The 16449-nt window shown below is 38.0% G+C and overlaps 1 pseudogene; it reads left to right on the top strand.

Annotated features, from left to right (window-relative positions):
- Window positions 1–16449, top strand: part of LOC107592617 (methyltransferase-like protein 16) — a 29540-nt pseudogene extending 13091 nt beyond the window's left edge.

Raw genomic sequence — 16449 nt, 5'->3', positions numbered from 1 at the left:
ATCTGTCTTCATTTCAGGCTGCAAAGCAACTAAATGTGATTAATTTTAAAGGGGGTGATTCTTTTCTATACCCACTGTATATGTATATTGCACCACTAGTTAAAATGCTTTTTATTACCATTTATTCTATTAGTTTTATTTTATTAGATTATATTTTAGAAAACAATTTGAGCACTACTAAGCACTTTTCCTTTGAACTTTCTATTTATCAAAGAATCCTGAAAAAAGGTTGTATCATGGTTTCCACAAAAAATATTTAGCAGCACAACACAATGTTTTTAATGAGTTATTTTAAATTATAATAATATCTTTTACTGTATTTTTAATCAAATAAAGACTTTTGAACAGTAGCGTATATTTGTCATTTTGTAAAATATTTTTAATCTTAAAATAAATATTTCTTCCTTTTAAGTCATAACGTTTGTTTGCTTATTTTTTTAATCTTTAAATATTCTGTGTATTTTCATAATCTGGTATGTGCACCATTGTATATGTGTTTGCATTATAATTGTACACTTTAATAGGATTTATAATGCTTGTTGATTTTATAGCCAAAGTTGTCAGCCAATGCTATTAACCTGTCAGTAATTTTAGGTTAGTTTAACTTCAGACCTGACTGCCATATCATAGAATCTCCACCTATAGCAGAAAACACAAAACCTTATTGTCTGAAGCATCATATTCCACAATATTAAAAACCACTCCTCTCTGCTTCTTGGCCAGGGTCTAACCATTTCATAACTAGACTGCTGACTCCCTCTGGCCTACTATCATACATTACCCAGAGCCACCAAAACGCTATTCAAATGGCAGATTTTCTGGGGGGTTTTTCTTGCACATTGTCTTGCATTTTCCCTCCTTAACATATTAACACCTCAAATGTAATATCACAATCGTCTGGCTGTTTTGGGCTGAAGCACATCCTTTCTAAATTGATAATGCTTCCTTTAAACCCAGTACAGCCATTACTTAAAGAGCATGTTCTGTCCTTAATGTCGCACAGCCCTTTTGTGAGGTGCTCTTATGCTTAAGGTGGGGTGCAGGTGTTTTTAAAGGCTCTGCGAAATAGCATTTCACACACCATGGCTCCATTCCACAGCGTCCTATCTGTGCGGCTCACATGCACATCTTGCTTCCCTTCGGAGGTGCCAGACATGGTCTGCAGCATGGAGCGTTTAATTACATCTATAGGGGTGTGAACATACAAAGGAAGGAACCCAAATTACACCTGTCTCACCTTCCTCACTTTTAGAACCACAGAAATGTGACGTTACTGTGGCTGAATGCTTTAAGATGTACAGTAAGGATTTTGAGAGAAAAGGGAAGCTGATTATGAAAGCATTTCTTCCATTAATACATTTTTGCAAATGCAAACGAGCCGCAGCTGCTGCTTCATTGTGTTTCTCGGCATGGATGTTTTTATGATGAGCACTAATGAATTGAGGAGAGTGTATGTGGTGTGTTTTTAAAGATGGCTATTAGCTGATTCCTTTCTGTGTTTTTCTGTCTATTACCCCCCCACTAAACCTCATCCCTCCCACAGGCTCAACTTTAAGGACCCCGAGGCTGTTCGGGCTCTCACATGCATCCTGCTGAAAGAGGATTTTGGCCTAACCATCGAGATCCCCCTGGAATGGCTCATCGCCACCGTGCCGCTCCGCCTTATCTACATCCACTGGGTGGAGGACCTGACTGGGGGACAGGGGAACCCGCAGAGGGGCATCGACATCGGTATACTGGCTCACACTAACTGGTGTTATCCTGTTAAAGCTATTTGCGGTCCCTCAGGCTGGTGGTACAGTGTTTGGCAAGGCAGCTTGTTGGTTTACACACACACACACACACACACACACAGACAGAGAGACAGACAGAGGCTGGTGGAGAGTAAGACAGTGCTGGCAGTTACATGCCACCAGATCCTCAGGATTAAAATAGCCCACTCCACCACAATCACATCATGGCCATCCTCAGCCAGCATCTCTGTCCTGTCTCTCTCTAAATACCTAAACAACTGTCCATGTTTATGAATTTTATCAGTAGGGATGGGTCAAAATTGTCGAGAGATGCAAATATAACATAGTTTGAATTCATTCAAATATTTTGTTTAATTTGTATTATATTTTAATAATTGTATGTTTGTATATATTAGAAACATATTATCTAGTTTTTTTAGATATGTGTGTATTTATTTTTATAAACCATTAGTTCTGGTCCTTGATTCTGATTGGACAAGATATTTCACCAGTCTCAGCTCTGCAATTTTACATTGTTTGTATCACTTTGCTTTGTCTCTGTGCATTTTATAAAAAAATGCAACATTAAAAAAATATATGTTTTTATAATTTTCATTTTATATATATATATATATTTGTGTGTTTGTGTGTATATTAAAAAAATGTCAAGTTGTTTTAAACATGAGTTAAATGTGTAATATTAAGCGCTTTAAACTAAATCATAAACTTACGCGGCTTAACTTATTGTCAGATATGTGTTTAATGTTTTTGAGACGCGTTGTCCTCAGCGCACAACTTACGGTTGTATACAGTGGGGCAAAAATGTATTTAGTCAGCCACCAATTGTGCAAGTTCTCCCACTTAAAAAGATGAGAGAGACCTGTAATTTTCATCATAGGTATACCTCAACTATGAGAGACAAAATGAGAAAAAAAATCCAGAAAATCACATTGTAGGATTTTTAAAGAATTAATTGGTAAATTCCTCGGTAAAATAAGTATTTGGTCACCTACAAACAAGCAAGATTTCTGGCTCTCACAGACCTGTAACTTCTTCTTTAAGAGGCTCCTCTGTCCTCCACTCGTTACCTGTATTAATGGCATCTGTTTGAACTCGTTATCAGTATAAAAGACACCTGTCCACAACCTCAAACAGTCACACTCCAAACTCCACCATGGCTAAGACCAAAGAGCTGTCAAAGGACACCAGAAACAAAATTGTAGACCTGCACCAGGCTGGGAAGACTGAATCTGCAATAGGTAAGCAGCTTGGTGTGAAGAAATCAACCGTGGGAGCAATTATTAGAAAATGGAAGACATACAAGACCACTGATAATCTCCCTCGATCTGGGGCTCCATGCAAGATCTCACCCCAAAGAGTCAAAATGATCACAAGAACTGTGAGCAAAAAATCCCAGAACCACACGGGGGGACCTAGTGAATGACCTGCAGAGAGCTGGGACCAAAGTAACAAAGGCTACCATCAGTAACACACTGCACCGCCAGGGACTCAAATCCTGCAGTGCCAGACGTGGCCCCCTGCTTAAGCCAGTACATGTCCAGGCCCGTCTGAAGTTTGCTAGAAAGCATTTGGATGATCCAGAAGAGGACTGGGAGAATGTCATATGGTCAGATGAAACCAAAATAGAACTCTTTGGTAAAAACTCAACTTGTCGTGGTTGGAGGAGAAAGAATGCTGAGTTGCATCCAAAGAACACCATACCTACTGTGAAGCATGGGGGTGGAAACATCATGCTTTGGGGCTGTTTTTCTGCAAAGGGACCAGGACGACTGATCCGTGTAAACGAAAGAATGAATGGGGCCATGTATCGTGAGATTGAGTGAAAACCTCCTTCCATCAGCAAGGGCACTGAAGATGAAACGTGGCTGGGTCTTTCAGCATGACAATGATCCCAAACACACCACCCGGGCAACGAAGGAGTGGCTTCGTAAGAAGCATTTCAAGGTCCTGGAGTGGCCTAGCCAGCCTCCAGATCTCAACCCCATAGAAAATCTTTGGAGGGAGTTGAAAATCCGTGTTGCCCAGCGACAGCCCCAAAACATTACTGCTCTAGAGGAGATCTGCATGGAGGAATGGGCCAAAATACCAGCAACAGTGTGTGAAAAACCTTGTGAAGACTTACAGAAAACGTTTGACCTCTGTCATTGCCAACAAAGGGTATATAACAAAGTATTGAGATGAAATTTTGTTATTGACCAAATACTTATTTTCCACCATAATTTGCAAATAAATTCTTTAAAAATCCTACAATGTGATTTTCTGGATTTTTTTTCCCTCATTTTGTCTCTCATAGTTGAGGTATACCTATGATGAAAATTACAGGCCTCTCTCATCTTTTTAAGTGGGAGAACTTGCACAATTGGTGGCTGACTAAATACTTTTTTGCCCCACTGTACTTATATTTAGCATAAAAGATTATCTTGACAGCAAGTGAGTCTACATTTAACTTTGATACAAATGTTTTAAGAAAAAAGCTATAATTATTGGATTATGTATTGTTTGTAATTATTTGTTAATTTTTGTATCTTTTAGATTTTTGGTGGCGGTGCTTTGATTAGCATGCAGTCTTTTATTTGTTAGACAGTTTGCAGATTAAAACTAGAAAAGTCTTGGAAAAGTTGTGTGTTTATTTAATCTCCACTGGTGATCATGCATACACTTTCAGATGGTTGTCTGTAGCTGTTGTGTCAGATCGTGTGTGTGATATAGTTGTGGCTCTTCTGATCGGGTTAGATTGCAGATTTGCGACCTTTGCCAGCTCTAGGATGAGATTAGCGGTGTTAGTGTCACACACATGATGAATAGCTCTAAATCTCTTTTATTCAGACCTTATGGGGATCATCTTTGTTTGGTTCTGCTAAATCTCAGTCCATTTTTAAGGCTGCCTGACTGGATAATGGCTGGCCAGAGCTGTCCTTTCAGGCAGTTGCTTGCACTTCATATTATCATACTAATACTTAAGAGTTCTAACATTTGGTGGTAAAATTATGCTTGATTAACAATTGCATTTAGAATTAAAATAATTTTTTTTACTATTCCGTATATTGTGTGGTGAAAATAAAAATATAGCATAAATCTTTGGAATGGCATACAAATGTGTCATGAATTTTGTTTGTATTTATTAGAAATGTAATTAGAACAGGTATTCAGTTCATTTAGTATAGTTTAGTCTAGTCATATTTCTATGGCCCTGTGAAATACACACATTCTTCTCATTTCAATAGCCAATCTTTGAAATATAGTTAGGAGCTTTCATTTTACGTTTAAATTTAGTTAAATTTAGTCATATTGCAAGGTCAGTTTTCCTCCCTGTTAACTAGACTCTGATCATTCATTCTGTGCTCAGTTTAGATACAAAATATCTGAAATTGACACAATAACATCATAAAGTATTCATGATTCTTTGAACCGCACTGTTGATCTGAAGTATTGTCACTACATGAAGCATGTGTTTAGGTAAAGACTTGGAGGCAGATCATATTTCATTTGTATTTAAGCTTGTGAAAGGACGGGTTTTGGCTTTGTGCAGGTACTGGTGCTTCCTGTATTTACCCCTTGCTGGGAGCCACTATGAATGGCTGGTTCTTCCTCACCACAGAAGTGGATGACATCTGCTTTAATTATGCAAAGAAGAACGTTGAGCAAAACCACCTGGCAGAGCTCATTAAAGGTAGGTGTGTGTGTGCAGAGAGAGAGCTTGACAGTTTTATATGTAATTTAACCCACTGAACCGCATAAATGTGTGTGTTGCAGTGGTAAAGGTGCCCCAGAAGACTGCTGATGGATGCGCTAAAGGAAGAGTCCATTGTCTACGATTTCTGCATGTGCAATCCTCCTTTCTTTGCCAACCAGTTAGAAGCAAAGGTACATTCAGCTCTAGTGTTTGAACAGACGCTCCAAACAAGAGCTGTAAAACCCCCAGGCTGTTTTCTAGCAGTATCTCACTCTTTGTGCACATTACAAAAGCTGTTATCCGTTCTTTCTTCTGCTGCTTCCCCTCTTTTCTGTCTCCTCTGTCAGGGGGTGAATTCGAGGAACTCCCGCAGACCTCCATCCAGCTCCATCAACACTGGGGGGGTGACTGAGATCATGGCTGAGGGTGGAGAGCTGGAGTTTGTGAAAAGGATCATCCATGACAGTCTGCAACTAAAGAAGAGGCTTAGGTCTCACACACACACACACAATTGCATTAAGGCAACTAGTTAACAACCACTTACCAACTAGTTTTTCAATAACCTGTAGTGATACTTCGAAAGCAGAGTGGTATATATTGTATCTAAACATACACATATGTTTAACAATTAATGAATAATATAATATAATAATGGAATATTTGTAAAAAAAAATTACATTTATATATATATATCATTGACAGATACATGTAAAATGTAATTGTATATAATGTAATGTAATTACATATAATATTTATTATATAATTTCAAATCTAAATAAACATAAATGATAATATAATGCAATAAATAATTTTTTAACAATGAATATTATATTATGTATTATTTAAAAGTTCAAATATCCCATGTTGTAAATTAATATGAACTCATTAAAGCTGCATGCATAATATAAAAGAATATTCAAAATGATGTTTAAAATGAAGTATATTTATTTATTTTACACAAAATAATTTTGAAATTTTGAAAATGGGAAATGTGCACTATGAAACTCATGACTGATCAGTTATCGGTTGATGCCGAAACTCTCAAAATTGGCAAATAGTGACTGATATATCTGTCTGGCACCAATGTCAACACCTAAGGAGCTGTGAGGAGTGTAATAATCTGCAGAGGAGATGTTTTCTACTGACAGAGCTGAAGAGGGGAAGAGGCCATGCTGATGAAAGGGGCAGGGCAGATGGATCTGTCATACAGAGTTTGTGTAATTAATTGACGGGCTAAGTAAATAATTACCCGAGGCATTATCCGGGCCGCTCGATGGGAGCAGCTGTGTGTGTGACTGGGGCAGACGGCGAGCCCCCTGTGCCAGGACTGTCAGGAGCGCTGGAGTGAAGCGGCAGAGCAGCCAACATTAGGCCTGATTAACCACGTCATGAGCTGAACCCCAAGAGGAACATGGCCATGCGTGTGTGTGCATAGAAAAGTTGATCGACAAGTTGGAAAGTTGAATTTGGATGTAATATCATATTTTAAACCTTTGAGTGTTTTTGTGTGTCTTCTGCTCGTGTTGAGAATTGACTGGTGTCCACAGGGGAAGCTGGGCACTCTTCCATCTCGCTGTGTTACCAGCTCCCTCTCTCATGGGTCCAGACTACGCAAGCAGACTGTCGTAAAATCAGTGTGTGTGTGCGTCGGCAGGTGTCCGTAGAGTCAGCCAGGCATTCTGATTGGCCCTCTGAGATGCTTCTTCCTCTCCAGCCCCTCAGATCTGTAATTACTGCCAGTCTTCCTCCAGTCTCACTTACTTACTAAATACAACTTTGATTTTGCCTCATGCCAAACAATCTGTGCTATTGAAATCGTAATTGTTACTACTTCCTCCTCAGGGCCTGATAACTATACTATATAACTAAAGTGAATGAATAAACACCCCCTTTCCAAGGCCTGATAGATGCTGGAGTACCCCGTTATTAGACGAGTGTGCCGGGGTGCCACATAGCCTCCCTCCACTCCACTTCGGAGAACATGTGTGGATATTAGGGCTCTTTAATATTTCATTCCACAAAATGAAACGATTGGCAAGCCCCTTAGGCTCCATATGCAGCGTAATGTGTGTTCATCTACACTCCCTCATTCTTGTGGTAGACTGATAACCCCAAACCACCACCCAACAAAAGTCACTCTACAGCAGAGAGTCCATACATGACTGTCTGTTAGTTGTTAAAGTCAGCATGGAGTCAGAGTTGGTCTGTGTATTTTTTTTAAGTCTAATTGTGCACGATTTATTTGGTTATTTTCCGAAGAAAAAATGTAGTTGTAACTTGCTCTGCCTCTGTTTTTGACTTTTCAATGACATCATATGATTTAGTCATCATTTAATATGTTGCCCAAAAATGTTAAATCACAATTTAAATCCTTCTGCAGTGTGACAATTCAAATTAGTCTCAAATGTAATGTGCATGCATAATAATTATTTTAAAATTAATGCTGTTTTAGGATTATAAATAATACAATTGTAAAAGCAAATTAATATTTAAATAGCTATTTAGGAATTATTGTATGCTACTGTTGTAGGTAATACAGTCATTATATATTTTTTAATGTTGCTAAAATATTTTTTTCATTAAAATCAGCAGTAATATAATACAAAGGTTAATACTGTTATAGTTCATCCAGATTTAAATGACTAAAAATTATATATATTATAAAATTATATATATATATATGTATATATACAATATATTCAATAATTTAAAATAGTCTTTCAATTGTTACATGCATAATAAATATAAAAGAATTATATGTTCAGTAATGTCATGTAATTTGTATATAGTGTATATAATGCCAGTTGATGGTGATATAAAAAAGTTTAATAGCAATTAATGATGTATTTGAAGAAGAAATGTTACCGTTGTGATACATCAAAATGCTCTTGAAAGTGAACTTGACCTTCAACCACTACATTCTGCTCACAAATCTGTCTGTCCTCCATTAGAAACAAATGAGTGTTTGTGTCAGGCTATATACCACAATCCAGTCGGTGGATAAAATCAAGTCTTGCCCTAAAATTATTTACTAAATTTCCTTGTTGGACTCATAAATGTCACATTTTGGAGATAAAATGGGTTGTGAACATGCTTCATGCTGACCTTTATGATATTCCTCAGTGATTAAAAGCAGGATTCTGTCAATTTAGAAACCAAAAGAATGAGAAAATTAAGAGTTGAGCACCAATCAATTATGCATAAACCGTCTTATCCTCCCACTCTCTGTGGGCACTGGCTGATGAAGCCTCATCTTTTTATATAATGGTGGATACTCATTGATTTTTGTCTCATGCGTAGCTTCAAAGCCCCCTGTCAAGGTGGGGTATTTAATTAAACATCAAGTCTCATATCTTAAAAATATAAAGAGTAGCCCAACTGACCGTTCCCACAGAGCGAGCCCATATTCAACACACGGCTCTGCGTCCTGCAGTTTATTTGATGTGCTCTCATGGATCAGGTGTCCAGGCTGGTGGTTTCACAAGCTCTTTTTTCTGTTTACAGGTGGTACAGTTGCATGCTGGGAAAGAAGTGTAGCCTGGCACCTTTGAAAGACGAGCTGCAGAAACAAGGGGTGAGTTTTGCTTGGACTACTGCGTGTGTGTGTGTGTGGTTTGCCTCTCAGATCTTTCTAGATAAATGAGTGGGCATGCTGGGAAAGAAGTGTAGCCTGGCACCTTTGAAAGACGAGCTGCAGAAACAAGGGGTGAGTTTTGCTTGGACTACTGCGTGTGTGTGTGTGTTTTGCCTCTCAGATCTTTCTAGATAAATGAGTGGGCGTTTCCCCAAGACTTCAGGTTAATTGATCTTAATGAGTTTCTCTAGCGTGGCCTAAAAACGTACCACGACAGGGAGTGCTAATGGAGTAGATTTCATTAGTTCATTAGGCATCATTAGCTCCCGCGTCACCCCTCCAGCTCCTCTCGGTTACCTCCGCCTGTTTGTGTACAGTCAGAACGCTGTGATATCTGTGAATGAAAGGCATTCGCCCTGCTCACAGGTTCTTAGTCTGGTGTCAGTCTGCTTGCCTCAGGCCTGATGTGTGGTTTGATTCATCTGAAGGTGTCCGAGTCCCGTCACCCCTCATTAGAGTCATCATTCTCCTGGCTAACGTCCAGCAGACGGGGCCGCTTCCTCCTCTCGCCACTGTGGCTGTAATTAATGTGCTAATCAGGTTCTTTCTCTCATTCTCGTTCGCCCTCTCACTTTCCCCTCTCCTTTTCTTGCCTAAAAACGTACCACGACAGGGAGTGCTAATGGAGTAGATTTCATTAGTTCATTAGGCATCATTAGATCCCGCGTCACCCCTCCAGCTCCTCTCGGTTACCTCCGCCTGTTTCTGTACAGTCAGAACGCTGTGATATCTGTGAATGAAAGGCATTCGCCCTGCTCACAGGTTCTTAGCCTGGTGTCAGTCTGCTCGCCTCAGGCCTGATGTGTGGTTTGATTCATCTGAAGGTGTCCGAGTCCCGTCACCCCTCATTAGAGTCATCATTCTCCTGGCTAACGTCCAGCAGACAGGGCCGCTTCCTCCTCTCGCCACTGTGGCTGTAATTAATGTGCTAATCAGGTTCTTTCTCTCATTCTCGTTCGCCCTCTCACTTTCCCCTCTCCTTTTTCTCTGCTTTTATCTGTTGTTTGAATGCCCTCTGCCTGCAAAGGTCAAACCCGAGTGGTGTTTTTTTTACTGAAGAGCAGTGGGATTTGATTTCACCCTATAGTTCACCCCTAACACCCACATATATGTGTTCAAACACAACTCCCCACTGTGTAATGGCAGGTCTGTAATTCTCTGTTTAAGCCTTCGGGGAAAGTGGGTCTGGTGTCGATCATACACTACGCACATATACGTGTTTATATTGTTTTATGTAAGTTATTTTATATAAGCCCTTTTCAGTCTTACCATTTTTTTGCATTGTGACATTTTGCAAGCACATTTAATCCTTCTCTGCCAAACATCTGTAAACTACTATAATGTAAAATGTATCTTATTACTAGAATGCTAAATAAATAAGTAAATCATTTTTTAAATATTTATATTTATATTCAAATTTATATAAATATTTTTTGGAAGGACTGATATTAAAAACTGATAAATGGCCAATATTAAAATTATATACTATTTTACATAAAGAATTAATTTTAATTTTAATTTTTCAATTTGAAATGTTACCAGTAAATTTAGCCATCACTACATTATACAGTATGAAAATTTATATTAATTTTGGTATTTGCAAATTTAAATTACATTGAAATGAATGGGTTTTTAAAGTTTTTTTATTATTATTATGAGTGAGCATTACATTATGGCAAAGGTAATCTAAATGTAAAAATATGTGAAATGATTATGAACATTTAAATATCCAATATCCATAATACTGATAAATTAAAAGCATCTGTAACATCGACAGATAACTGATATGAAACCGATATTGTGCAACCCTAATTGTAAAGAACAAGTGTAGACATATATCATGGTAGTATTTGTTGTACTGAATTATGCCTGTTGTAAATAAATGATGCAAATAAAAATGAATTGCTAATAAAGAATTACATTTTTAAAAAGTCATTGTGTCTGGACAGAAAGTATTAAAGAAATGACAGTGAAGTTATTTCGCTTTACAGTAATGTGAATTTGGGAGGGAAATGTGCTTCATTGTCATGAACACGTCACAATGCAGTCCTAAAAATAATCCTTTCTTTGTGCAAAATGTTTTTTTTATTTCTAATATCTTTAATATAACCCAGACTTCTCTTGACAGTTTCACTGCCTATTTTGTGTTTGAATCACCATTAATGAGATCCTCATCATCTTTTGTTCTTTCACAGGTACCCAAAGTAACACACACCGAGTTCTGTCAAGGTCGGACCATGCGCTGGGCCCTGGCTTGGAGTTTCTATGACGACGTACCTGTGCCTGTAAGCTCTAAGCACTTCCTGCATTAACTTATAGTCAGCAGAGAGTGTTTGCCTCAGTTTAGAATCTGCTAGTCCTCACATAGCTCATGCACCCAGTCTGTTTGATGCGTTTGTGTGTGGGAAAGCAACACCTGCTGAATATTCACTGGGCTCAGCCCTCTTTTTAATAATACATCTTTAGCCCATTCCATCAGATACACTTGACCTGCTTCCTAAAGCACAGTGCAACTCCTTCTTAGCAACAGTTGCCCAGACAGGGTGACTGTGCTATATAGTCACGCACTTCAGAAGGGAAAAAAGGGCTATAAAAGGGGGAAAAAAGGTGGAGGGAATGGAGAAGGGGGCGGCAGGATGATTTGTTATGGTCTTTCAGGAGAATTCCCCAAGTCTCAGATGCCTTTTTCCTCACAAGCACTTGAGCAGAAAGATTGGCCTACATTTCTGTCTGCGAGCCGCTCCACCATCAGCCAGCATACAGCAGATCTCTGGAGCAATACGGACAAGTCTAGATCTGGATGGCACCCGCAGCCTTCTGTGCTTTATTCGCTCTCTCCCATTCGTGCCGTCTCGGTTTTTCCACTTCCTGTGTCCATTCTTCTTCTCTGAAGCCAGCTGAGCCCCATTAGCAGAGCGCACAGAAGCCAGATCAGTCTCTTTGACAGTTAGATCTTCAATCCAGACGTGAAATGTATTGCACGAGAGGTAAAGGGTACAGCGAAGACTCTGACACAAAAGGTAGGGTTTGAAAAGGACCCTGCTGTGCTGAAAGCGTGCCTAGGATATGAGGCTGTTGAAGCAGTGGATTTACAGTGAGGGGGGGGTGGAAGCTGAGGGGTCAAAGGTCACCATGCAGGAAGAAGCACTGGAGGAAGTATAAAGTGGAACAGAATGAGGCCGGTTGTCAGCATCCGTGGATAATTGTGGCACTCATCTGCTCATGTTCAATAATTGAATAATGACCTTTCAGCTCAGTCTCGGTGCGGTTAAAATCCCAAGGCTCATGATTTTTTTTTTTTCCCTTGATGTGTCTGAAGCCACTCCAGACACATCAAGAGGGCTCGGTGTTGAGAGCGGAAGCCATTTTACGCAGGATCTACTCAACCTGCTTAGAGCAAATGTGTGGTGGATAAATAATGGACTGAGTGGAGAGGCTTATAATTCACGGTGAAGAGGGGATAAAAGCAGTGCATCGCTCTGATTAAGACTGATAGAAATTAATTAAGAGGGAGCGTGTGGATCGATGCGCGTGTCCGTCTGTTTTCATCTATTATGTGCTAATCACAGATGGGTAGAGATGCTCTGAGCCATGTTGTTGCACTTTTTGACAATGTGTAAAATATCACGCTTAGTACATCTGAGACAAAACACTGTAGATGCTGCTAGTCTGATCATATTTAGAGTCATATTAGTATTTGATCATAGTATCTGATCATATTTAGTATTTAGTCATTACAGAGAATTACTCTCAGTGTTCTTTAATATTCATGTGAATTTTTGGTCTGCTTTTGTTCATAGATTTTGCTTACTGGGATGTGATTTTGTCATGCTTAGTAGAGTTTGACAACTTAAAGTCAGAAAACGGCGCCCCCTTGTGTTGTAGAAGGATGCTGGACTGCATGGGGAACCGCCTTAATGTTAAATCTTAAAATCTGGCAAGAAATCAGCTAAGGACAAAAAAAATCAAACCTGTTTTTTTTTTTCTACCATTCAATATGATGTTGATGATAATAATAATATTTTTTATTATTATTCAGATTTTTTATTTGATTTAAATTCAAATAAAATTATGAAAAGAAACTGAAACAATCAAAGAAAAATATTACTACTGCAATATGTTTGTACTGTAAAAAAATTGTAACAACAATAATAATCATTATTTATTATTATTATTATTATTGCTATTATTTATAAATAAATTGGATTTAGTATTTCAATTCTAAAAATTAAACCATTAAGAATTAAATCAATTGTCCTATAAAAAAAGGATATGATAATAATAATAATAATTTAACTTTCATAATAGCTTTAATAATAAAGCTTCTCTTTTGTTGACAACAGATTTATAAATGGTTCTTTTTACAAATTTAGGAAGATTTAGGTAGATTTAGCTTGTGCAGTGCTGTCAGAAGCTATGTACACATTAAATAAATCTTATCTTTAATGTATATGAAAAAAACACAGGTTTTTTTACTTTTTTTATTTATGCAATTCATGTGAATCATACCTCAGTTTGGGAAATATGAATATACATATAAATACGAAAAAACATCCCTATAAAATGTTTGCGACTGTCCAAGAATTAAGCTTTAATAATGTCAAATTAATGCATTAAACATATTAATACATATTTAATATCTTAATTAACTTTGACAGTCTTTTCCACCAAAGTGTTTTAATACTAGGGCTTGGGCAACATCCTCCTGGATTTGAGAGTGGCCCTGTGTGAAACCATCATTTAAGCGCTGTCTGCTGAGACATGACAAATTTAACAAATGGCAGAACCAGCAACTTCAGCACAGGGAGTTATTCAGACACTATAACTAGCTGACTGTCCCTAAATCCAGTAAGCTTAATGTAGTTTATCTTATACGAGAAAGATAGTTAAGATGTATGGTCTAGTGTGTGCTAAATGTGTTGCTTATTCCGACAGGACAGAAGCAATGGGGTGTTGAATAGAGTAAGATCCTGTGATGGATGCCAGATTATGGGTAGATGATGGGTGTGGTGTGTTTTTCGGTACTGAGGGGGTCGGTCTGTTGGCTTGTGATGAGTCATGTTGTCTATTTATCTGCTCTAACAACAGATGCTCTGTTAGAGGAGCAGAGAGACATGTGACTGAAGCAATGCTCATGAATCCATTATGAGGAGAGCTGATAAGTCAAATATGACTGCTGTGTCTCAGTAGGACATGATTCATTGATTACATTACATCATAAATGATTCTACATACAAGATGACTCAAACTACACTGAGCTGCTCAGGTCCTCAGACTCATTATTAGTTTCTATGGGCAGTTTTGTTGTTGACACTTATTCACTGCATTCATTCATGAATATATTCTTTAGCAAAATATGCGGAAACAAAAATGCTATGGTATTGGTAACACTCAAGCAGAAATATTTATAGAGACTGGAACCCAGCTATCTTTAATGTGGAAGCCAATTTGCTTAATTTTTGTTATGTAATATTTTCAACTTTAATTATGAGTAATTACAAGTTCGGCAAATAACTATATAAAACAGTGTTATTTTAGTACTATTTATATACCATTAATTGTTAAGATTTTGAATGAGCTTTTTATGTTTTTAGCTTGCATTTTAGTTATAAAATTAGTTTTAAATATTTTTTTTAATTAGTTGTTTTTTTAAAACATTTTTGTAATTTTGTTATGTGCTTTTGTCATTTTCATTTATTTAGTTTTAGCTTTATGTATTTTAGTTTTAGTAATTCAGCTTAAACTTATTTTAATCTTATTTGCCATGGCAACATTTTTTCAAGTTTTCATTTAATTTCAGATTTTATTTGATAAACATGAGCGCCACTAGAACTCCAGATAGTTCATTGAACTCACTGAAGGCCAAGGTGAACTTTGTATTTTGCTGCCATCTATTGGCCACCTTTACTAAAACATATTAAGAACTCCTGAGATTCGTGAATTAAGTTGACCTCCTTGTTCTGTAACAAACGTCCCTCAATGACATTGGTATGTGAGGTTACAGCTATTCTTTAAGTAAACACTAAAGTTAACTAACAAAATCTGATTTCCTTCTAAATTTCTCTCAGTGTCCTCCCTGTAAGAGGCGTAAGCTGGAGAAAGCCCATAAGGCCCTCACCTTCACTGTACTGAAGCCCAGTGTGGCCCAGCATCGGCTGCACCAACACCAGCCCCACAGAGAGTGTGTCTGCCTGGCTGGAGAAGATCCTCACAGACCTGAAGGGAAACAGAAAGAGGAAAATGGATATTCAGACATCAGTGTGTTGATTTCCATTTATTTAATCAGGGATAAGTGGTAAGTTAAGTACAACAACAACAAAAAAGATATAATAATAATAAATAGATAAATAAATAATAATAATAAATTATTATTATTAGAATAGATTATTATTATTATAATTGTTATTATTAACATTAATAATAATAATTATTATATAACTACCATTAATTATAATAACAGTAATTGTTACTATTATTATTTTAGGTTCTGCTTATTATTATTATTATTATTATTAAATAATAATATCAATAACAATTGTTATTATTAGTAGTATTGTTGTTGTTATTGTTATTATTTTAATGTTATTTAGCAGACAGTCTGTTCCAAAGTGACTTGCTGTAGGCTTAATGTAGGGACATTAATGTGGCTGATACAAATGTTCAACATTAAACTTCTCATCTTCAGGTACTTCATAAGTGGGTTCCTTGTGGAGAGGCGGAGTTCAACCTCTTCCTGACAGCAGTGGAGAACACCTGGATCCATGTGCGGCAGAAGAGGCGAGAACAGGGACGACATCTCCGAGAGCTCCCTAGAGCACAACCGACCTCCACCTGTAGCACAGATGCCTCCGCTCCATCTGTCCCTGACACAGACGCTCCAACACCAGCACCAGAGGAACCCACAGCAGAGGGCAGCAGAGCGAAGGAGAGGGATGAGCAGCAAGACCCAGAGAAAGGTGCCAACTTCCCAATGGATTCCCCCACCGAACCAAAGGAGGCGGCCGTTGGCGATCCTCAAAACCCAGAGACAGTACAGTGCTTTCTCTTCCTGTGCCTGGTGACCGTGAAAGAAGAAGAGAACGATGTGGTGGTGGAGATGCATTGGGTGGAAGGGCAGAATAAAGATCTGATGAACCAGCCCTGCACTTGTTTGAAGAACTCTCTCTTTCGACAGGTAGCCAAACCTACCTAACACCACACAGACTTTAAGCTTTCCTCCCCACCTTCCAACACAGATTCAGCACTTACCACTGTCCAAAGTGCTGTGAGCCATACAACTGGTAAAGCTGCAAATTAACCAAAACTCCACATTGACAGATGTTTTATTAACCACTGATCGATGTTGTGATCAGACCTTTTATTACATTTGCAATAAAATATTTTAAACA

Source organism: Sinocyclocheilus grahami, unplaced genomic scaffold, assembly GCF_001515645.1.
Source record: "Sinocyclocheilus grahami isolate Dianchi unplaced genomic scaffold, SAMN03320097.WGS_v1.1 scaffold155.1, whole genome shotgun sequence".
NCBI lineage: Eukaryota > Metazoa > Chordata > Actinopteri > Cypriniformes > Cyprinidae > Sinocyclocheilus > Sinocyclocheilus grahami.
Note: the sequence above shows the minus strand (reverse complement) of the source record. Positions and strands in the feature narration are given on the sequence as shown.